This window comes from Bison bison, unplaced genomic scaffold (assembly GCF_000754665.1).
Source record: "Bison bison bison isolate TAMUID 2011002044 unplaced genomic scaffold, Bison_UMD1.0 scf7180017864530, whole genome shotgun sequence".
NCBI classification, from domain to species: domain Eukaryota; kingdom Metazoa; phylum Chordata; class Mammalia; order Artiodactyla; family Bovidae; genus Bison; species Bison bison.
The window spans coordinates 3593956-3612353 of record NW_011495080.1 but is presented as its reverse complement, the minus strand read 5'-3'; the positions used below and the strand labels follow the sequence as shown (position 1 = coordinate 3612353).

General features: G+C 41.2%; 1 protein-coding gene across 1 annotated transcript in view; it reads left to right on the top strand.

The window, feature by feature from the left end:
- LOC104982305 (exocyst complex component 4) overlaps nt 1-18398 on the top strand; it is a 236826-nt gene that overhangs the window by 147565 nt on the left and 70863 nt on the right. The gene's annotated exons all lie outside the window — the stretch shown is intronic.

The window sequence follows — 18398 nt, the reverse complement described above, 5'->3', positions numbered from 1 at the left end:
TCTATTAGTCCAACAGGGGAAAATGGGAAAATGTTTAAATGTTACTCACTTTTTAAAAGTGGGTGTTCTAGCAAATGAAGCAACTGACAAAGAATTAATCTCAAAAATATACAAGCAACTCCTGCAGCTTAATTCCAGAAAAATAAACTACCCAATCAAAAAATGGTCCAAAGAACTAAACAGACATTTCTCCAAAGAAGGCATACAGATGGCTAACAAACACATGAAAAGATGCTCAACACCACTCATTATCAGAGAAATGCAAATCAAAACCACAGTGAGGTACCATCTCATGCCAGTCAGAATGGCTGCGATCCAAAAGTCTACAAGCAATAAATGCTGGAGAGGGTGTGGAGAAAAGGGAACCCTCTTACACTGTTGCTGGGAATGCAAACTAGTACAGCCACTATGGAGAACAGTGTGGAGATTCCTTAAAAAACTGGAACTAGAACTGCCATATGACCCAGCAATCCCACTGCTGGGCATACACACCAAGGAAACCAGAATTGAAAGAGACACGTGTACCCCAATGTTCATCACAGCACTGTTTATAATAGCCAGGACATGGAAGCAACCTAGATGTCCATCAGCAGACGAATGGATAAGAAAGCTGTGGTACATATACACAATGGAGTATTACTCAGCCATTAAAAAGAATACATTTGGATCAGTTCTAATGAGGTGGATGAAACTGGAGTCTATTATACAGAGTGAAGTAAGCCAGAAAGAAAAATACCAATACAGAATACTAAAGCATATATATGGAATTTAGAAAGATGGTAACGATAACCCTATTTGCGAGACAGCAAAAGAGACACAGGTGTATTGAACAGTCTTTTGGATACTCTGGGAGAAGGCAAGGGTGGGATGATTTGAGAGAATAGCATTGAAACATGTATATTATCATATGTGAAACAGACCACCAGTCCAGGTTCATTGCATGAGACAGGGTGCTCGGGGCTGGTGCATTGGGATGACCCTGAGGGATGGGATAGGGTGGAAGAGGGGCTCAGGATGGAAAAAAAAAAAAAAGTGGGTGTTCTGATGAATAGCCTAAGAACAAAGAGATCTAAGCCTTTATGGGTCAGTATCTAGGTGATTTCTCCTAAACTTCATGCCTTCAACCTAGTTACCAAAGGGCTGGTGATCCAAACTATAGAGCCCAGAAGTAGCTGCGTGTATAACATTCTCAGGGACATGGAGTATTTGGGGGATACCTCAGTGTTAAGCCAGAGCTTTTATATAATCATTGAAAACAGCTCCAGACTGAGTGACCTCACTAAGATAAGAAGTCTACTTTGTGGAATCTACATCTTCAATCTGTGATTTCTTTAGAAAATGGCAGAAATAGCTATGGTAGTTTTCTGAAAATTTAGACAGCAAAATGATTCTGTGAAACATTTTCAAAGGGAAGATTGAATCTACTTTGCCAGGGAATCTTGGTGTGCATTAGTCAAAATGAGAGCAATGTATAATTTCTTCAATACTCAGTAAATATCCCTAAAATGATCCTACAGTTCATGTAACTAAAATGATAGAGAGAAAGCAAGTTATTTGTTCCCAAGTAAATGTTATTTCTGTTGCTTAAATAGCTCTTCCTGCCACTCATCCCCATTCTATAGGAGTTGTGCCGTAGTTTAAACATTTGGCCTTTGTCCCTACTGACTGGCTCTGGAGGTTGCAGTGCAGTGGGGCATTGTTTGCTAGTGACCAGATCCTTCCTTTTCAAGGGCTGTTACTGTCATTCAGTTGCTAAGTCGTGTCTGACTCTTTGCGACCCCCTGGACTGTAGCACGCCAAGCTCATCTGAGTTCCACTGTCTCCCAGAATTTGCTCACACTCATGTCCATCGAGTTGGTGATGCCATCCAACCATCTCATCCTCTGTTGTCCCCTTCTCCTCCTGCCTTCAATCTTTTCCGGCATCAGGGTCTTTTCCAATGAGTTGACTCTTCGCATCAGGTGGCCAAAGTGTTGGAGCTTCAGTTTTCCATCAGTCCTTCCAATGAATATACGAAGTTGATTTCCTTTAGGATTGGCTGGTTTGATCTCCTTGCAGTCCAAAGGACTCTCAAGAGTCTTCTCCAGCACCACAATTCGAAAGCATCAATTCTTTGGCACTCAGCCTTCTTTGTGGTCCAACTCTTCAAGGTCAGTGGTTTGCAAATAGCTATCTCAGCAGCAAGCTTGTCCTGCCAAACTTTAATAGGTAACGAGTGAAATTGGAGCTTCTCTGATGAAGGTGGAGGAGGGCAAAACTGAGAGATTAGATTAGGACTGCTACAGTAGAACACATCTTGAGAATCCTTGCCTTAGTTGTTACAATGTGCCCTTCAGAGATAGCCCAGGGGTTCTTGGTGACTCTTCATCCCACTCCTTCCTACTCCAAATATGCTCTGAGGTTGGAGTCGCCACAGCTCAGAAATATGAGTAGAAGGTTGTATTTATTCATCAAGGCTCAGTCAGGAAAACAGAAATCATTATTTAGGGATTTCAGGCAAGAGGGAATTTAACACAAGGAATTCAGTGTTTTGAAGGTTGCTAAGAAGGCTTAGTTGGAAGGAAGCAAAGAGCAAGGAGAACTAGCAGGTGGCGAGTGGGGAAATGAGATACAGGAACCGTGCCAGTGGTTCCACCTGCCCGCAGCAGGGAGGCGGCTGTTGCGGGAGCAGTTCTGGATGCTGCTACGAGCCTCTTATTTGCCATCTGCCTGAACTTCTTTGTCCCACTGCAAGGGGGGAAGGATGCCCTCCCTTTCCTTTTACCTTCCACCTCTTTGGGGAGTGCCCCTCACCAGCAGAATCTAAACTCCAAACCCTGCTGGCTGGGAGTTAGAAAATGTCATTCCTGTGCTTCCAGGAAACGGACTGGGGATGATGTCACAATGCCAACAGACAAGGGCACTGGGCATTTTCCCCCCTCACTTTCTACAGTAAATTTAATCCCAGGTGATATCAAACGGAACACAGTCCTAGGAAAGCAAATAACATAGCCAGTCCCCCATGGTGGTGAATAGAAAAACCATCTTTCCAAAATAAGCCCGATTCAGCCGTGTCAGCCTTAATAGAAGATCCGACTTGTCATTGTCTTTATGTGCGTACTGAAATAATTTATAATGCAATTTCAGTCTCTTCAAGTGAAATCACAGTTCCTATCATTTCAGGTCAAAATTTCAGAGTCTCTATGGGTTCATCATCATTGCTCCCTCACCTGTACCACAGGGATGCACACTCAGGTGTATTTCTTCTGTCTCCTCATAATGCCTTTGGCAGAAGGGGAAATAAACTGTAACCATGAAATAAATGCTGATTCAAAATATAAATATGACCTTTCAGACCCAGTTGAGTAAGGCAGACCTGATCGCTCAAAAACACAGTTTCAAAGCTTTGTTGAACATCCATTTGAAGTCCTAAGATACCACCCAAGTTCACTTGGCTATAGAATCAGGCACTGGGGACATACTGTCTTGAAAAGAGAGATCCCTGTCACTTCCCCTTTAAAATAGTTGCAACTCTGGGGAAAATCATTCTCCCCCTTTTTGTGGGTAAAAAGATCAAATTTAAGCCTGCCACCCTGAATCCCTTTTTCCTCCTGCATGTCTCCACTGATTTGAACTTTCGAGAATTCTGCTGTGTTCTCAGACCTTGGCAGTTTCTTATTTGAAGGTCAAAAAGTCATGAGCTTATGCAGTTTGAATGTCTTACTATCTCGATATGTTGTTTCCTTTGTGTCCCTTAGCCACAGGAACAACTAAGCCTATAGCTGTCTAGTTTTTGCAAGGGTGTCCCTGGTGGCTCAGATGGTAAGGAATCTGCCTGCAATGCAGGAAGACCCGGGTTCAATCCCTGGGTCAGGAAGATCCCCCCGAGAAGGGATTGGCTACCCACTCCAGTATTCTTGCCTGGAGAATTCCGTGGACAGAGGAGCCTGGCAGGCTGCAGTCCATGGGGTTGCAAAGAGTTGGACACTGCTGAGCAACTAACACTGGAGAAGGCAATGGCACCCCACTCCAGTACTCTTGCCTGGAAAATCCCATGGACGGAGGAGCCTGGTAGGCTACAGTCCATGGGGTCGCTAAGAGTTGGACATGACTGAGCGACTTCACTTTCACTTTTCTCTTTCATGCATTGGAGAAGGAAATGGCAACCCACTCCAGTGCTCTTGCCTGGAGAATCCCAGGAACAGAGGAACCTGGTGGGCTGCCGTCTGTGGGGTTGCACAGAATCGGACACGACTGAAGCAGCTTAGCAGAGCAACTAACACATGCTTGATCTTGATGAGTGAAGATATGAGTCTAGGAATTTCACTCTTTTGGGGTTCCTTCTTGAAGGTCCAACAATAATCACTTAGATTTACTGAGCACTTACTATATACTGAACATTGTTATGAAAGTTTTATGTGTTTTATATCATTGAATCCTTACAATGTCCTTTGGAGGCTGAAACAGTAACTGCACTGATTGTAAGTTTTCACAGTTTGCCCAAGGTTATTCAGCTGAATTGAGTCAAGTGATTGAGTCAGAATTTAACCACTACTTACTGAGGCTAAACATAGGTCGTCAATCCCAAAGAAATGTAAGAGATGTTGTGGTAGCTGGAAAAATCAAGTTTATTCAAGTTTATAATGAATATGAGAACCATATTCTTTTACTTAGTAAAATAAAATTATTTAGAGTTTCAGACGGTATCCTGAGATTACATGACCACCTGATAAATGATTACTTCTCTGTATAGCTTATCCTTAACGGGCATAAAAACAGATTATTCTTTTGGTTTTTAGAAAGTTGATTCTGGAAGCATCTCCTTGAACTGTTAATTATCCTAGGGATTATGTGGCGAGACTGGAATGGATGTGTGAACGGGACTCATGTGTTACTAATGCGTAATGACTGAAATATGGCTGTGTATTATGAACCTTCACAAGGCATTAGTCAGTAGGTCCATGGCATCCATTCATCATCTTAGCCTGCACAGGGAGTATCTGACACAAGAGAAATTAGAGGGGAGCTACTGAACCGTTATCTTTACCCCATCCTAGGGAAGTGGCCACACTTATCCTCACAGAGTAGCAATAGTCTTAGCAAGATTTACACCTGCCATCCCTGCACTGTGTGTTAGCGAGGTGCTTCTCTCTCTATTTCTTGCTTCCAGCCTCCTTCCTAGGGAGCTGTCATCAGCTGCGCAGCTAGTCTTGGTGACTGTGTGCTTGGTGGCTGAGTCGGCTGTGTCTTGCAGTTAAGTCAGTTGTCCGTGTGTTTTCCACATAGCAATAGGATCAGAGTGACCAGTGCTTATAATTTTACCTATTTGCTCCACAATGACAGTAGCCCATCCGATTTTGGCATTAAATGTATCAGTTCAGTTCAGTTCAGTCCAGTCACTCAGTCGTATCCGACTCTGCCACCCCATGGACTGCAGCACACCAGGCTTCCCTGTCCATCACCAGCTCCCTGAGCTTACTCAAACTCATGTCCATTGAGTCAGTGATGCCATCCAACCATCTCATTCTCTGCCGTCCCCCTCTCCTCCTGCCTTCAATCTTTCCCAGCATCAGGGTCTTTTCAAATGAGTCAGTTCTTCGCATCAGGTGGCCAAAGTACTGGAGTTTATTAAATGTATAAAGCTAGTAGAATTGTTCCTTTACCTGAAGCTATAGATAAAGGAGAAGGATACTGAGTTTTTGTCATTTTTTTCATTCAGCACATCTTTATTGAATATATAATAATAGTGGTATTAGTAATTGATTTGCTTCCCTGGTGGCTCAAACAGTAAAGAATCTGCCTGCAATGCAGGAGATGTGGGTTCAGTCCCTCGGTCAGAAAGATCCCCTGGAGAAGGGAATGGCAATGCACACCAGTATTCTTGCCTGGAGGATTCCATGGACAGAGGAGCCTGGCGGGCTACAGGCCATGGGTCACAAAGAGTCAGACACAACTGAGTGACTAACGTACACAATAGGAATCGCCACATATTAAGGACTATTCTTAATATATAAACTATTTTAAGTGCTTATATATTTTCTCATTTAATATTAAGAATCCCATGAGGAAGGTATGAGGATTCTCTTTTACAAATAGAGAATCTGATATGGAGAAGTTCACCCAAATGGTATACGAGAATTTGGACTCAGGTCTGTCTGTCTCCAAAGGGTACCGTCTTGTTCATTGAACTTGATACTTGATGGCTGATTCCAGAAGCTACATTATATGCTGGGTCTGCAAAGATAAAAGTGAGATTGTACTTGCTGTCCATCAGAAGGTATGAGTATTTTTAAGCTTGGCCCAAATTTTTGAATGGTGTAGCTGCCTGAACAGTAAACTTGTGGGGAAAAAAAAAAAAAAGACAAGAAAAAATTAAAAAGAAGAGAAACTACATATGGGACTTTCTAGTTCTATATTTGTGGAACATTTTTTTGTTTTGTTTTTTTGCTGTCATATTGGGATCTAAGCTATATTTCTCTTTGGTTCAGTTTCACCATTTGTAAATGGACCTTATGTTTCTAATTTAGCCAGTGAATAAGCCATCCCCTGAGGCTCTTTGGAAGATTTACAAATGCAAAGCTGGAGGGATCCTGTTTGAACACATGGATAAACGTTATCTCTTTGCCATAAAATATTTTTGCCTCTATAATTCTGTTAAAACTTAAAACTGTGTTGTTTTTTTCACCTACACTCTCTTGTTAAGTAGTCACTAACATTTTAAGATGGTCTATGATGCAGGGATTTACAAGAATACAGAAGGCTTACAAAGTCCATGGAAATCTAAGATAGCTCCACAATAGTGCCTTTTTCAACAGAAGAACAGGAGCTGTTCATTAACTCTTCTCCCCACTTTCTCTTTCCTTTCTGACAGGACCTGAATGAGCCAAACCACACTCCTTTTTAGTAGATGATTAGGTTTTTTACCAAGCCTGGGGGAAGATTATTTGGAATGAAAGAAAAGTCGATCTTAGTGTTTCCCCCTCAGGACTGAAAGAGACTGAGATCTGTTCTGTCACTGTCCCAGTGTGTAAAGACGATGTGTGTGTGCTGTTTGCCCTGCATGGACATAGGAGCCTAATGCTCCGTGTAATGAAGGACCAAGGCCTGTTCAGGCTTGTGACCGTCGAGCATTGTCTCATGAGAAGCCGGATGTGATTTTCCTGCTGTGGAACCAGGCGGCGTGTAGTGTAAACCGCTGGCTCAGAATCGGCCTCTTCTCCTTTGGTAGCCCAAGGAAACAGCTCTTTTTTTTGTACCTTGGTTCTTATTTTTGATTTGCTCTTCACAATGGGTCTTACACCAGTCTCCTTTCTTTTCCCTATATAGGTCAGTATTTGGCATAATTTTGCAATTTCAAACACTCATAGGCTTTCCAGAGCTTCAATTTCTTACCCTGAAAGAGAATAACGTCACAGGCCAATGAACTGTTTGGAAGACATTAGGTTAATGTCATTGTGCAGATGTTAATATAATGGGAAAAAAAGTTTATGAAATTCTTTGGTCCTTCACTTGAAGATTAAATTCAATAGGCATTATTGCTGAGTGTAAAGAAGAGCTATAGGCTCTGAGAGATGCCAGGAGAAATAAGTTATTGCCTCTGTTGTCATAGATCTCACAATCCACTAGGCATTCTGTAGGCAAATGCAGCCCGAGATGGAAGTGTCGAGGCTGGAAGGAGGACGCCAAGAGTTACTGGAGCTCAGAGGGTGATCCCTAGCTCCGCCGCAGGCCCTGTGTCAGGGACCACATTCCCCATTTGATCCTCACAGCAACTCTCCAAGCTGAAGAGATGAGGAAAACAAGGTTTAGGATTGTTGAGAAATGTCTTCTAGAGGTGATAAAAAGTGAAAGAATAAATTTTACTCCTTTTGGAAGCAGTAGAAAAGAGTTTGTTTTCATTGAGATAAAATTACTGTTGAGCATCATCCTTAAAATTAAATGTGTGGTGGTGTTTTTTTTTTTAATTAAAATATAGTCAGTCTACAATGTTGTGTTAGTTTCTGGTGTGCGGCAGACTGTTTCAGTCATACATACATACACGTGCGTGTGTATGTGTGTGAGTATATTCTTTTTCAGATTCTTTTCCATTATAGTTGATTATAAGATACTGACTATGTTCCCTGTGCTATACAACAGGACGTATTGACCTATTTTATATAGAATAGTGTGTATCTATTAATCCCAGATTCCTAACTCATCCCTGCCCCCATTTCCCCTTTGGTAACCATAAGTTTGTTTTCCGTGTCTGTGAGTCTCTTTCTGTTTCATAAATGAGTTCATTTGTGTAATATTTTCAGATCCCACATACAGGTGATGTCATATTTGTCTTTGAGTCACTTCACCTAGAATGAAAATCTCTAGGTCCATCCAAGTCGTTGCTAATGGCAAAAGTACAGGTTCTTATAAATCTGGTCCTTGGGTTCTTTTGGTTTGGGTTTTGGTTTGGTTTGGGTTTGCCTTATCATAATACGTTCCCAAAGAAGTGTTATTGAACATCTGGGACATTGGGTTGGCAGTGAGTGGGACAGGCATATTTTTTCAGCCCCAAAGAGTTACTGTCTATAGTTAAGGGACTGTACAGCATTTCAGAGGAGAGAGAGGGAAGTGAGAGGGAGCGTTTCCAAAAAACACTAAGAATTTATGTTGCCCACTGTCTTATGATTAATAGTGAGAAAAGATGTAACACAGGATCATTAAATAGCAAACAGTACCACGACTGAAATTATTTGCAGGGCAGCAATGGAGACACGGACATAGAGAACAGACTTACGGACACAGCGGCAAGGGAAGGAATCAGAGGGGGGCTGTATGGAAAGAGTAATGTGGGAGCCTACATTGCAATATGTAAAATAGATAGCCAATGGGAATTTGCTGTATGACGCAGGGAACTCACATCAGGGCTCTGTAACCACCTAGAAGGGTCGGATGGGGAGGGAGGTTCAAGAGGGAGGGGACATATGTATACTTGGGCTTCCCTGGTAGCTCAGTCAGTAAAGAAACTGCCGGCAGTGCAGGAGACCCGGTTCAATCCCTGGGTCAGGAAGATGCCCTGGAGAAGGAAATGGCAACCCACTCCAGTATTCTTGCCTGGAGAACCCCATGGACGGGGGAGCCTGGCGGGCTATAGTCCATGGTGTCACAAGAGTTGGACATGACTTAGAGACTAAACCACCAACCACCACCACCATGGCTGACTCATGTTGATGTTTGGCAGAAACCAACACAATTCTGTAAAGCAATTATCCGTCAATTAAATAAAAATTTTAAAAGTAAAAAAAAAAGCAGTACCACAGAAAAGAAAGTAGGTCCCTGCCTCCTGTACTCCCTGGAAGCATTCTTTTGATCATGAACTTATTATCAATTAGGAGGTTACACCCAGAAAAACAAATATAAGTAAAACACCTTCCCCTCATCCTGCACGTCCCCCATTCTTAAGTTCTTTTTCCTTCCTGATAATGAATTTTTTCACTTTTCCCCGTTCCAGTTTTAAAAAGTCTCTTTATTTGCCCTTCTTCCCCCAAAAGGGTAGACAAAAGAGAGCTCCCTTCCAGAAGCAGCAGTGAAAAGGCTTAGCATTTTTTTTGCATGGCTGTGAGATACAAAAGGATTCCTTGGTTGAGTGTGATGTCTCATAGAGCAGGCTGTATTTCCAAAGCGGGTTATACACACATGTATACGTGTGCATACAGAGTCTGATCTGACTAATACACAAAGTGTCCCCATACTTTGCAATCATAATTTTTTTAGGTCAAGGAGCAGTTTGCATCAGCTTATTTTGCTTTTCAGTGTCAATTGACTTTGCTAGTTTAAACCCCAAATTTCTAAAGGTATCAGGGCTGAAAGAGGTAGTTGTTGTTTCGGGACAGGAGAACCATTGCTTTAGGAAGTAAAACAGAGAGAGCCTAGCAAACATGTTTCTTAGATAAGGCCCATTCTTACATCGAAAAGAACTTAAAACTTGAGTTGTTAGAGGATGGGGGAAAGTGACTGTATGACTTAATAATAGGGGTTAAAGCTAGGACTATTGACAAAGAGAAGCTAGGTATTAAAATAGGTTTCAAGAAAGAGAAAGAATGTTCAAAAGAGTCACCATGAAATGTTAGCTTGGAGTAACTGACTTGGTTAAGGAGGAAGGACATCCCTATGCTAAGAAAATACAACATAGATGCTAATAAGACAGTAGACCCTTTAGCATATGAAGATCATCTGTCCATCCCAAAAGCCTGTAGATTTCATAAATAGGGAAGCAATATATTTAAGAATATTTTAAAAGTTCCTACTGTGTACAGAGCACTGGGGTGGAGGAAGGTTAGCATGCATGTGTTGCAAATAATTTAAGGGAATGAAAAATAGGGATAGTGATATAGAGACATTAAGAAAGCTGAGGATAGAGCTCGCTGGCATTAGAAGTTCAACTTGGACCTGGGGTATTATAGTGTAAGACATTTTTAAATCCTACTGTAGCACTGGGCTTGACAGTAGTATTAGTATATCCCACAGGTATTTAAGGAGAAAAAAATAGGTTAGATGGGGGTCTCCTGTTGCAGCCCCTGTTAACTCTGTAAGTCCCAGGAGTTCTTAATGTCACAGGCTGATCAGCATCCTTAATTTTATTTTTTTACAGTGTGTGCCAGATGACAGCATCTCAAAATTATTTACAAAATCTAATAATACGTTGCACCAGGAGTTAGGAAGGTCCTATTACAATTTTCTAAATAGGAAAACTGAAGATTGAAAATTAAATAATTTTATTCCATGTTCAAGCAGAGATCATTTTGTGGTATCTGTACGAATAGAAAGAGGGGTCAGAAATAACAATTATGCCAGAATTTGATCTTCTAAACTGTTTTCCAGTGAGACATCTCATGAGATCATTTTTCATTGTCTTTTTCTGTCTTCTAAAAAGTTTGAATTCACAGTTAACCTTCCTTTTCCTGCTGTAACCATCTTCCCCTGTTCAATTTATCACTTTCATGACAGCTGATACTAGTCTAAGCTAATATGGTAACAATTTGAGGTAATATTGCAGATGCACAAGGACATGCTCACATGAGACAATTTAAGAAGTCACAGTAAGTTGCCATTGAAAGTGTAGCAGCTGCATCCTTGAAAACAGATGCTCTTCTGCGTCTGAATGAGTTCAATTTTGACTAATTTTAAGACCTAAACAGATTTCAGTCTGGTTAATATTAGGATGTGGAACCACTTGAGACATCCTAATGCCCTAGACTGATTGCTTCTCCATGACAGTTAGTGTATGTCTTTCCTTGAGAGATGCTGAGTATTTGATATGCTAGGGATTGTATGTCCATAGGAAATATAGACCCTCAAGTCCCGGCTGTAGGAAGGTGGACTCATGAAATCAAGGTGACTTCTGAAGGCAATGCAGTTTTTTTGTTGTTGTTGTTGTTTTAAAGTGCTTTGACTGTAGGGATTGACCAGAATTGGTTTATACTATACATATGCAAGATTCCTTGACAGCCCAGGAAACTAGCTATAATAAATGACTTCCCTGTCTTTACTTTGTCCCTTGGATACACTCAAGAAACTAAAGTGAAAGTTAGTTGTAAATGCCAAGTCATTTCATCTCCTGCCTGATCTTTATCAATCTGTTATTATGTGAATTATTTGTCATGTTATATTGGTCAATTAAAACATTTGTTCTATTTGAAAAATCAGGAACTGAGCTCCTGTAATGCCCCCTATTATTTTGCTGGCCCTGAAAATAGGGGCGTGTGTGTATAAAATCCCTTACTAGAAGGACTTAATGATCTGGTAGGCATACATACTGATATACAGATGATAAGCAGCATATGATAGCTAATAGAACTGTGTGAAAAACGTAAGCAGAGGAACCAGTGACCCTGCCAGGAATCATAAATATTTCAGAAAGAGGAATAAGAGCCGTCAAAGATACAGAATCATTAACCACCCTGATATGTTTAGGGAATTTGCTTTTAAAAGGGTAGCAAGTCAGAGGGCCCGAGCTAGGGAAGGGAGACGTTTGAGAGAAAGGAGAAAGTGGTGAAAGATGGAGAAAAACTGAAGTGTTGGGCAGAAAACAAAAATCATGGAAAGCCTTTCTAAGAAGCTTCATCATATAAGCAATGGGAAACACTGATGTCTTTACAAGTAATTCTTAATAACATAGTCAAATTTTGTATCTTAGATAAATAAGTCCATTGATCTAACTCGTATTTAATTAGTTAAATATGGAGTAATGATGTAAAGTAGAGCCAGGCATGAGGCAAAGACATCAGTCAGGAGACTGTTACAGTAATCCAGGGAAGAGATGAAGGCTTCGGCAAGGAAGTGAGCAGATACATAAAAAGGACAATATATTAGGGAAACATTTAGGGAATAAAGTTGGCAGAAATTAATCTTTGCTGAGGAGAGTGAGGGAAAGGAAAGGAGACATTCAAAGATTACTCTCATGTTTGCAGCTGAGATTCCTAGATTTATATACCACTGATAGAAAAGGAATTCAGGATAAAGAGCAGATGCTGAAGAGTTTAGTTTGAACATACTGCATTTGAGAGGCTTGTGGGATCTACAGATAAAGATAGCTTGGTAACAGTTGATCAAATAAAGTTTAGGAGTCAGCAGTTCCTAGATCTTCCAGACCCAGGGATCAAATCCACATCTCTTAACATCTCCTACATTGGCAGATGGATTCTTTACCACTAGCACCATCTTGGAAGCCCTGCTGCTGCTGCTAAGTCGCTTCAGTCATGTCCGACTCTGTGCGACCCCATAGACAGCAGCCCACCAGGCTCCCCCGTCCCTGGGATTCTCCAGGCAAGAACACTGGAGTGGGTTGCCATTTCCTTCCCCAATGCATGAAAGTGAAAAGTGAAAGTGAAGTCGCTCAGTCATGTCCGACCCTCAGCGACCCAATAGACTGCAGCCTACCAGGCTCCTCCATCCATGGGATTTTCCAGGCAAGAGTACTGGAGTGGGGTGCCATCACCTTCTCCCCTTGGAAGCCCTAGATAATAGCGAAAACCATGAAAATTGATGCGCTCACTCAAAGAGAACCATACAGAATGACAAGCAAGGGAGACCAGTAGAGAAAAAAATCCCTGGGAACCCCAGCATTTATGGGTGTGCTAAAGAGGATCCAGTGAAGGAAATTATTAAGGTAATGGCAGAGAGGTGAAAGGACAGCCAGAGAATTTTGGTGCCATCCTAGCCAAAAGAAAACAGAATTCAAGAAGGAAGTGGCCAGTCCTATGGAATATAGCAGAGAACCTTTCTGTGGGTAGCACTGAATAGCACCTAGTGGATTTGGCAATTAGGATACCATAGGCAACTATTATCAGAATAATTACCTAATAAAGATGTGAAGGCAGAAGTCAAATCATGGCACATGGAAGAGTTAATAGAAGACATGACTATGGAGAAAGCAAATGTTGATAGTTCTTTTGAGATGTCAGTAAGAATCTGAGGTCCTCAAGAGAGGAGTTAACAGTAAGAAGGACAGAAGGCCTGGGGAGAGCAGCATGGATTTGGGAAAGTTGTTTAGAAAGAGAAAGGAGATGGCCAAGCACTACTGAAAGATTGCCAGGTGATAATGAAGACTTTTGGGGGCAGGGCGGCGGGGGGGGTAAAATCCTGAAAATTCTAGTGGCAGCCATCTGTACTTTGGTTTTCCTGCCAAAAAAATGTGTCATAGAATTAGCCTAGAGTTAGTTAAGAATCAGCCGAGAGGGTCATTGGCCAGACAGTGGCAAATGGCCACCACCAGCCACAAGCAAGACTGGGAATGAAGACATTCAGCTTCTCAGAGTCTACTGAGGAACGAGCAAGAGAGAACTGGCAACATCTGTTCATTCACCTAGCAAGCAGTAGCTCTCCCAAAGACCAAGGTTTAGCTTCCTCATATAAACCGATCAATTTAGTACAGAAAGCCACAGTCATGTAGCCACAAATGCTTAGGAATCTCAAAGATGCCTGCTTTTATGCAATGGTTGTAAGAGGAACAAGGATGTTTTAAATGATCTGATGTATTAGAAAAACAGCTCAAAGTGCATATCTTAATAAAATTGTTGTTGTTGTTCAGTCACTCAGTTCTGTCCTACACTTTGTGACCCCATGGACTGCAGCATGCCAAGCTTCCCTGTCCTTCACCGTCTCCTGGAGCTTGCTCAAACTCATGTCCATTGAGTCAGTGATGCCAGCCAACTATTTGTCCTCTGTCATCCCCTTCCCCTCTGCCTTCAAACTTTCCCAGCGTCAGAGTCTTTTCCAATGAGTTGGCTCTTTACATCTAGTGGCCAAAGTATTGCAGCTTAGGCCTCAGCACATCAGTCCTTCCAATGAATATTCATCCTTTAGGATGGACTGGTTTGATCTCCTTGCAGTCCAAGGGATTTCAACAGTCTTCTCCAACTCCACAGTTGGAAAGTATCTATTCTTCGACACTCAGCCTTCTTTATGGTCCACCTCTCACATCCATACGTGACTACTGGAAAAACCATAGCTTTGACTAGATACGGACCTTTGTCAGCAAAGTAATGTCTCTGCTTTTTATTACACTGTCTAGGTTGGTCATAGCTTTTCTTCCAAGAAGCAAGCGTCTTTTAATTTCATGACTGCAGTCACCATCTGCAGTGATTTTGGAGCCCAAGAAAATAGTCTATCAATGTTTCCATTGTTTTCCCCATCTATTTGCCATGAAGTGATGGGACTTGATGCCATGATCTTGGTTTTCTGAATGTTGAGTTTTCAGCATTGACCTCTTTGACCTTCATCAACAGGCTCTTTAGTTCCTCTTCACTTTCTGCCATAAGGGTGGTGTCATCTGCATATCTGAGGTTATTGATATTTCTCCCAGGAATCTTGATTCCAGCTTGTGATTCATCCAGCCTCCCATTTCTCATGATGTACTCTGCGTATAAGTTAAATAAGCAGGGTGACAATATACAGCCTTGATGTACTCCTTTCCCAGTTTGGAACCAGCCCGTTGTTCTGTGTATGGTTCTAACTGTTGCTTCTTGATCTGCATACAGGTTTCTGAAGAGGCAGGTTAGGTAATCTGGTATTCCCATCTCTTTCAGAATTTTCCAGTTTGTTGTGAACCACACAGTGAAAGACTTGAGCGCAGTCAATGAAGCAGAAGTAGGTGTTTTTTTGGAATTTTCTTGCTTTTTCAGTGATCCAGTCGACGTTGGAAATTTGTTCTCTGGTTCCTCTGCCTTTTCTAAATCCAGCTCATACATCTGGAAGTTCTCGGTTCATGTGCTGTTTTAGCCTAGCTTGGAGGATTTTGAGCATTTCTTTGCTGACATGTGAAATGAGTGCAGTTGTGTGGTAGTTTGAACATTCTTTGGCACTGCCATTCTTTGAGATTAGAATGAAAACTGACCTTTTCCAGTCCTGTGGCCACTGCTGAGTTTTCCAAATTTCCTGGCATATTTAGTGTAGTACTTTAACAGCATCATCTTTTAGGATATCTTAATAAAATAATCAAGTATGGATATTGTTGAAGGCCAATATATGTGGACTCTGTCGATGAGAAGAATAATCCCCAACATAAATATACAGACGTGAGCCTCTAAAGGTGTACATGCATGTGTGTGTGTGTGTGCACGCATCAAGTAATCTCTATCTTGACTGTAATCTCCCAAGGAGATTCTGTCAGCTTTGCTTTTTTTGGTAGATTTCCATTTGACAGTTAAGAGGTAGTTAATTGTTTCATGTTTTCTTTTCCATCCTCAGCATCTCTTTGCTCAATATATTCCTTTTTGTTAAAAAAACTTCATATGTTTGAGTGAGCTGAATTCTCAAACCAGCTTTTCAGTGGAGCCCTGGGCATCATTTTTCATGTTGCTTTACTAGAATGTTATTTTTGCTGTAGATTACAGTTTAGCAAAATATAAAGTGTGCTGCTGTTATAAACTACTTCTACCTCATTCATTGCAAGTTTTACCAAGACTGCTTATCTGGCTGTTAACTTACTATACTTGGATTTTTTTTTTTTTTTTTTAACATTTGTAGAGTTTGAAAGTAGTCAACTACTACACATGATGAAATTACATATTTCTGTAAGAAGAAAGGGAGATTTTTTACCTTGGTGAAATTTGTCCAAAATGCCTTTTGTAGGTTGGGCGATTAGTATAGCCTTGGACCTTAGACTTTGAACAGGGATTCCTAGGTGGTGCAATTGGTAAAGAATCCACCTGCCAATTCAGGAGACACAGAGATCCTGGTTCGATCCCTGAGTCAGGAAGATCCCCTGGAGTAGGAAATGGCAATGCACTCCAGTATTTTTGCCTGAAAAATCCCATGGACAGCAGAGCCTGGTGGGCTATAATCCATGGAGTTGCAGCGTTAGACACAGCTGAGCACACACACGTGTGTGTGTTTAGACTATGAGCCCAATTTCCTTAGGGTCTGATTTCCTCCTTTTTTTTTTAATTTTTTTAATTGATATATGCTTTGCTCTTCCTGGCACAGTGTCACACAACAGAGGGATTTAAGGATTCAAAAGCCCTAATTGCCTTGAAATATTAGAACACTGTTGTTTATAGTTGTTTTTACCCAATCTCCCAAAAGAAAACGTTATGAAGACAGTGATCTTACCTTGTATCAAACAACTTGAAAGACGATACCATTAGAGAGGAAAAGCAGTGTCTACTTCCAGTCCTGCAGACCAAGTCAGTGCACATCTCAGATAATGCCAACGCTGGTAATAATTTTAAATCTCCAAAACTGTATTTCCTTCCTCCTTACACATCTGTTCCCTTAAACAGAATTCTTTTTTTGTGTGTTTTCCATATTTTAACTTATTGAAATCTGCCTCCACAAAGGAGAACTTAGCCTTTTAAGTCTTGACTGTCTCTCTGGGCTCGTCTCCATGCTTGGCTGAGTCTAGGAGCAGATGCAGCACTCAAGCACACAACTGCAGGTACGCCTTCCACGACAGGTGTTGACGCCCTGCTCCGCAAGGCAGACACCTTCCAAGTTAGTCAGCGTGCCTCGCCAAATCCCGTGTCCCCTAAGGCCAGGGAGCTCTTCTTCCAAAGGTTTCATCCTCTGAGGAAGAGAGTTTTCACATGGAAAAACAGAAGATACTGATCAATGGAAATTGAACCTCAAGGTGGATGGCTTTATCTTTTAAGTACCTTGTTGCCATAATTAAGCTTAGAACTCTTAGTCTGGGGAAACCACATGCTACAGGATAATTCTTAATATTAAAATTAATGTTTCTTGTGTTTATTATTTATATTAATATTGAGTAAGTTTTCTGTGCTATTGTCCTAAGTATTAATATTTTATCTACATTAACCCATTCAATACTCCCAACAACTGGAAACTATTCAAAGTTCCCAACAACATTCTGTAGGTACAGATGCCCCTTTTACAGAAGAAACTGAGGGGGACAGAATTTAAGTCCTTAGCTCTTGGTCACAGTAAGTAAGTAAGTAACAGAAACTGGACTCAAGGCCAGCTTTTGAGGCTCTAGAGAACTCAAAGAACTTTTGAATGAAATTGCCAAATTATTATTGGTGACGTTTGAGAAACTGTGGGGAACTGTTTACACGACAGAAGTCTAGACATAAGGGAATAACAGCTCACATTTTTGTTTAGTAGTTTGCTGATGAAAAATACCAAATGCTGTTAAATGTTTTATCAGTTACTTGGGAGAGTGAGAGAAGTTAGGTTTATCAAATTTTCCAAAAAGACCTTTTTATGAATTTTAGCTGATGTAAGTAAGCTCGATATGAGTTAAAGGAAAACGCAGCACACTACTTCTGGCCCCCCACCCTAGGAGATTTTAGGCTTCACACAAGGAGCATGGCTTCTAGAACTTGAGAGTTGATCATTCTCTCTAGACAGGTCAGACCACTCTGTAGTATTTATTATGTTTGGTTCTGAGTCCCCCATTTCAAGGGAAATAGACAATTGGAATGTTTTTGTTGGTGAACTATGAGAATTATAAAATGGCTCAGTTGTATTATTTGAAGAATAGTTGAAAATCTGGGAATATTTAGCCCAAAAAAGAGAAGAGCTCAAGGAAGACAGAAGAGAGATTTTTAGTATTTGAAATACTGACACTTGTAAGAATGATTGTTAAGTTGGTAGAACCAGAGCCCATGATTAGAAGTCAATGACAACAGATACAGATTGACATAAGATGGTCATGTCTTTCTTAGATGGAATAGGTTGTCACAAAAGGTATTGAGTTTCCTTTCACAAGGGCTTCCCAGGTGGCACAGGGTAAAGAATCTGTCTGCCAGCACAGAAGATTCAGGAGAAGCATCTTGATCCCTAAGTTTGATCACTGGATTGGGAAATGGAAATGGAAACCCACTGCAGTATTCTCTCTTGGAAAATTCCATGGACAGAGGAGCCCAGCGGGCTACAGTCCAAGAGAGTCAAACACAACTGAGTACACACACCTAGCCTAGCTACCC